Source organism: Poecilia reticulata, linkage group LG4, assembly GCF_000633615.1.
Source record: "Poecilia reticulata strain Guanapo linkage group LG4, Guppy_female_1.0+MT, whole genome shotgun sequence".
Taxonomy (NCBI): Eukaryota; Metazoa; Chordata; class Actinopteri; order Cyprinodontiformes; family Poeciliidae; genus Poecilia; species Poecilia reticulata.
The window spans coordinates 498,311-504,893 of record NC_024334.1 but is presented as its reverse complement, the minus strand read 5'-3'; the positions used below and the strand labels follow the sequence as shown (position 1 = coordinate 504,893).

At 35.9% G+C, this 6,583-nt stretch overlaps 1 long non-coding RNA gene across 1 annotated transcript; it reads right to left on the bottom strand.

Moving 5' to 3' along the window:
• Positions 1-2,962: 2,962 nt before the first annotated feature.
• Positions 2,963-4,048, bottom strand: LOC103463052 (uncharacterized). The gene is made up of 2 exons (XR_533447.2): positions 3,904-4,048; positions 2,963-3,146 (listed from the first exon to the last, which is right to left on the bottom strand). It is a non-coding gene; the product is annotated as an uncharacterized LOC103463052 (long non-coding RNA).
• Positions 4,049-6,583: the final 2,535 nt, after the last annotated feature.

Here is a 6,583-nt window from a genome sequence, read left to right as displayed (position 1 = left end):
GCGTGTCGAATTGTTAAAATGTACAATACTCAATACATTAACATGATGACAGTACACAAAGACAACCTAACTACTGCAAATTAGCCGAAACTCATGTTTGGTGAAACCACAGCTCCACATGAAAACCTCCCYGAATCCTACAAAGAGCTTAATGATGTGAAGAGGGTCTCAGAGCAACAACTAGCTAARCACATCAAGGAATAGTTGTAAAATGCAATATATTGAATGATTAAATTAATAATTTTAAGTCTGTTTTTAGTCCTTCCTGACGTCTTTCAAAACCAATACATAAAAACACGTTTTACCTTGAAGATCTATAAAACCTCTGGTAAACTGTTCCCCTTCAAGATAATCTCTAACTGCATCTCTGTYGAGCTTGTTCTGTTAGATTTCAGACATGTTTAGTTTATCTTCAATTTAAGATAAAACTGATAACTTGCAGATGTTCTGGTAGCGATCCAGAAAACTTCAGACGGCTACTTCATCAACGGTGGATCAGTGTCCTTCGTTGGCAGAGTACATCAATTCAGAGGGGACATCGATCACAGCCGCCTCTTGTCACATTGACCAGCTCATTAGCTGAAGTTAATCTACACTGAAGGAGCTCTGAGCCCTGTGGGTCAGTTTTGAGCTCTGTATGAAGTTAGCTCAAGGATGAGAATAAGTGGGATGCAACAGGGCAATAAAAAGTATATCGTCTGTAGGACGTTGGATTTGAGTTACACTGAAATCTGTTTGGCCATTGAAACAATTTTAAAGATGAAAGAATCAGTGCAGGGGCGGATCTAGAAAAATATCTATGGGGTGGCAAGAAGYGGGCAGGGATTTTTTCAGGGGTGGCAGCATATGCCTATATCCCTTCTCTCTTGGTCTCTCTCTCATCCTGTGAGCTCGGTCCTCTACCAGAGACCTGAGAGCTTGAGGGTTCTGCGCAGTATCGTGGCTTACCTATTCTTACTTAAATTAGGTTTGCATGCTTTACTCAAGTCTCAGTAAATTGTTTATTCAGCTCAAGTAATGTAAGTAATGCACATGTTTGGCCTGAGAAAAGTACAAGACTACGTTATTTTGAGTAAATTGGATTTGACTATTTTTGTTACTGGAGTGAACGCTTCAGCTCAGCGGTGCACAGGAAAGTGTGGGAAGTTTCTAGAATGTTTGTGGACTTGAACATTGGAAGAAGCAGAGGTTCTTTAAAGGCGAGTTATTCATTTTCAGTATGTTTTCATGTGTCATGTATGCCTTTACTACTCACATATAWGGTTAAAGGTTGATTTTTCTTTAAAAAGATGACGCACAAACGTCTTTGCAGGCTGTGTGCTAATGTTAGCATGTTGCTCATGGGTCCAACATTAGCTAAAACCGCCACGCCTTTTATTTGAGAGCCTTTAATGTTTTTGTCCATTGTTGTGGAAAAAAAACTATTACCAAGCACTGTTCAGGTAAAATCACTCAATCAGGTTTATTTATGAATTGTGCATAATACAGAGTAGGACAATCAATCATGAAGCAATTCTGGATGGAAAGCTCTGCCAGGCAGAGACAACATGAGTCTGATATAAAACGATATTTCTACAATTTTTATAGTGAGAAGTGAAAAATTATCCCATACATTTTAAGATATTACATATTCATTCAGTCATTGAAACATTATTCTGTATGGTGAAACAAAATCATATACGCAGGATACGAAAAACCCACTGGCATTCATCCATTCATCCCTTTATTGTTTCACCTCTGTTAGGTAGGAAAGGTTACCCTGTAACCTCTCCTGGCCAGGGAGACGGTCCTCTATATGTTTTGTCATTTTTCACAAAACTTTAAAAGGATGAATTTGAAATAATGTATTTATTTGGAAGTAAAGTACCAGCGGGATACCAAACCGTTTTCTAAGTAATATTTCCAATTGTTTAAATAAGTAATTATTTTAATCCCAAATTCTTCTCTGCAAAATAAGAGCATGCATTTCAATCCTTAGACATCCCTAACACAATAATTATGAATAATTTCATTTTACATTGCTTATGTTAATGAAAATGTAGGTTTTACACTAATTTTAAATCCTAAATGTAAATTTTAATTTAAATCCTAAATGTAATTCAAGTGATATTAAATAATCAAATTTAATATAATCTCATCTTCTTTGATTTTAATATAACCCACGTTATGATAAACAAGTAAAATTTCAATGTTGCCCCATCTGATTCTAATGCMGACACTTCAAATTAAAACAAAACAGTTTCAAAGTGATCTTCATCCTCTTTGATTCTAAATAAACYCAAGCTATAAACAACCAGGCAACATCTGATTTCATCGTCTTTGGTCAAAATTAAACATATTAAAAACCAAATAACTTCTGAAGTTGATTTTCTCTTTTAAATGCATCCATCTATCCATCCGTTTTCTTACAACCTTGTCCCTCAGTGGGGTCGGGAGGGTTGTTGGTGCCCATCTCCAGCAAGCGTGCCGGGCGAGAGGCATGGTGCACCCTGGACAGGTCGCCAGTCTGTCGCAGGGCAACACAGAGACACACAGGACACACAACCATGCACACACACACTCACACCTAGGGGCAATTTGGAGAGGCCAATTATGTTGACAGTCATGTTTTTGGACTGTGGGAGGAAACCGGAGTACCCGGAGAAAACCCACGCATGCACAGGGGGAACATGCAAACTCCATGCAGAAGAAATCGAACCCAGAACCTTCTTGCTGCAAGGCAACAGCTCTACCAACTGTGCCACTGTGCAGCCCCTTTTAAATGCATATTTAAGGATAACAGGACAGTGTAAATCTTCACTCTCCTCTTCGGCCACTCACCAGTGGACCAGCAATAGTTCTTTGAGTGGATAGCCTTTCAGAAACATCAACTAGCTGTTGATCTGGACATTGTCCTCTTTGGTGTCAAAAGTTGAAGTACTTGATACTTGGTAGAGTGAAGTTTTGCTGCTCACTCTGCTGCTGTGACAGATTTAAAGTCGTGATCTAGTTGGATGTTACAGACAGGTCGTCCTTCACAGTGCTTGATGTGGATTCAGGTTGTTCCTTCCTTTTCGCCCCCAACCGGTCTCGGCGTTGCTGCAGCCAAATCCTCCCCGTCTCTCTCCTCTGGCTTACTGTCAGTCCAACTGGTTTTGGCGTTGGATCTTTGGGTTGTCCAGGAAATGTCCATGTTGTCCACAGATGAAACAAGCATCAACAAATTGCATACAGTTAGCCTCAATGCTAAAGTAAGCTACAATGTAAATAGCATGTGGAGAGTCACAAGCATGTAGAGTAACATGGATTTACTCCATTCAGTATGTTAAAATTAAAGTGCAAGCTGAAATTAGCCAAAATGGTGATATTAGCCTAAATGCAGCTAGTGGCATGTGGGCTATAATTAGCATGTTGACTTACAATGACTTCCTCCATACAGTGTGCTAAACATGGTTAATAAATAAACAAAATCATTTTAGGAAAAAGGCTACTGTTAATGTGAGCAGCAGTTACATTAGCAATGTTTGTGATAATGTTTGTGCACTGCTTTCTGATTTTTACTTTTCCAAAAATAAAAATTAATTGTTTACTTCGTGGCACTTAGTTATGAGTAAACACACTCATCTCTTAGCAACAGATTAGCAACAAAAATGTTATTGTTCCAAAAACATAAGATTTCTCCTGCTCTTTGGGAATAACACTTATTTTATACTTCAGAATTGTGTAGTTGGTGAATTTTGCAGAAAAGTTCCTTCTTTTTTTCACTATAGTGGTAAATTATAAAACACACATTCAACACAAAAGTTAAAATCTGGATTTATACTTCGTGGCAGTTCGTTAGCAGTAGAAAACGCTTATCTCTTAAAACCAAATTAATAAGTTATGTAGTTTATAAAACATAAGCTCTTTCGAAATAATGCTTACCTTATTAGATACAAGATCGTTACCGTTGGTACATTTTGCAAAAGTTAAAATCTTAAGTTTACTTCGTAGCGCTTGGTTACCAGTAAACACACCCATCTCTTAGCAACAGGCTAGCAACAAAAATTCTTATTGATCAAAAAACATAAGATTTCTTCTGCTCTTTGGAAATACCACTTATTCTTAAGTGTTGTCTTACAATACCCTYCTCCATACAGTGTGCTAAACATGGTTAATAAATAAACAAAATCATTTTAGGAAAAAGGCTACTGTTAATGTGAGCAGTAGTTACATTAGCAATGTTTGTGCACTGCTTTCTGATTTTTACTTTTGCAAAAATAAAAATTAATTGTTTACTTCGTGCCACTTAGTTACCTGTAAACACACTCATCTCTTAGCAACAGATTAGCAACATAAATTRTTATTGTTCAAAAAACATAAGATTTCTTCTGCTATTTTGAAATCCTACGTATTTTACCTTAACAACAATTGTGCAGTTGGTGCAGTTAAGAATTGTGTAGTTGGTGAATTTTGTAGAAAAGTTCATTCTTTTTGTCATTAGTTTTAAATATTTTATAAAACAAACATTCAACACAAAAGTAAAAATCTCGATTTATACTTCGTTGCAGTTCGTTACCAGTAGAAAACGCTTATCTCTTAAAACCAAATTAATAACAAGTTATATAGTTTATAAAACATAAGCTCTTTCGAAATAATGCTTACCTGATTAGATACAAGACATTTACCGTTGCCAAATTTTGCAAAAATAAAAATCTGATGTTCACTTCGTGGCACTTGGTTACCAGTAAACACACCCATCTCTTAGCAACAGGTTAGCAACAAACATTGTTATTGTTAAAAAAAAACATCAGATTTCTTCTGCTCTTTTGAAATAGGCCTGCTACTTATCTTACACTATTTAACAAGAACTGTGCAGTTGCTGAATTTTGAAGAAAAGTGTTGTTTTTTGTTGGTTTTTAGTGGTAAATATATTGTATAAGAGACATATTCAACACAAAAGTAAAAATCTGAGTTATACTTCGTTGCAGTTCGTTACCTTTAGAAAACGCTCATCTCTTAACACCAAATTAATTCTAGGTGTAGAGCAGTGTTTCCCAACCCTGGTCCTCAAGGCACACTGACCTGCATGTTTTAGATGCTCCCCTGYATCATCAGCACACATGATTGCAATTGATGGTTGATTAACAGGGTTTTGCTGAATTGCAATCATCTGAATGGGTTGTGTTGAAGCAGGGGAACATCTAAAACATAAAAGGTCAGTGTGCCTTGAGGACCAGGGTTGGGAAACACTGGTGTAGAGCAATAGGTGCCTTACATGCATTGCATGGAAGCATTGAAAAACAGTGTAAACATTGGTGTTTATGCTATGACAAAGATGGACTTTGTTTATTACARGTTACTTCTGAAAGTGCTTGATTTCACTCRATTTTATTTTGGGGTATCTGAGTAATAATGCTGTACTCAAATGCACCCCAGATTTTTAAATAAAAAAATAAATAAGTAAAATGATCAGATTATTTTGATTCCCCAATGAAATATCAGGCTGCAGTGATTTGTTCCAGCAATTAAACTAAAATAAATAACCAATAGGTGAAACATGACAAACAATGGCTCAGTTCACCCAGGTGAAAAAAAAAGTTTACTTTAGTATATTTCAAACATACTTAAATTTGTGAAAGTACACTTTAAGTATACTAAGTATTAAGTGTACTACCTATAAGTATATCTGAAGTATACCAAAAGTATACTTGTACCAATTTCAAAATTAGAACTTTAAACACACTTAAACATAATTGTACCAAAATACACTTTTAATATATTAAATAAAAGTATACTTTAAGTGAACAAAATATATATTTGCCCAAGTGTAAATATACACTTTCTCAAGTATATTTAAAATATATTTTGTGTTATATAAAATATATTTTAAGTACCTAAAAAGTATGAGTTTTTAAGTGCCTTAATAATCTTTTACTGTTTATTAAAATTGCATACAATAAAAAAAAGAGATAATCATGACGTAATTTTTAAGAAAGTACCCAATCAATTTTCAGATGTGTGATGTAAAACCTTGTAATCAACGGCATTAGCTTCAGTTCACACTTCAGTTCACACTCCAGACCAGATGGTGGCGGTATTGCACACTTTCATTTATTTAAAAAAACGCCACAAAGAGAAGAAAAAACTTGAACACAGGGAAGATAACAAGCGCTGTTCAAATTCGTCATTTTTACTTGCATAATATTGCCTTCAAAGTAGAGAGGGCCTTGACAGTAGTTACTAATTTTGGTAAATTCAAGCTGGTGACGTCAGGTTACATTGTGTTGCATTCAATGTTATCAGAAAAAAGAGATTCCGATAACAAATCGGCCATTAAGCGCAAATCGGACATGCGCTTAATGTCCGATTTGCCATAACTATTTATTGAATTCATAGTCGCCAGCTGGGGTGGCAAGGCTTCTCATTTGGGGTGGCAACTGCCACCCCATGCCACCCCAGTAGATCCGCCCCTGAATCAGTGAAAAAAGATTCACTTCTACTTCATTTGATATGCTGAGCTAAATATTATAGGTAACATTTGAAGAGCGTCATTTACTGTTTCTGGTATTACAATGGTTTTATTTATTAATGTTTCTTTAAACTAAAACCTACAGGCTGGATT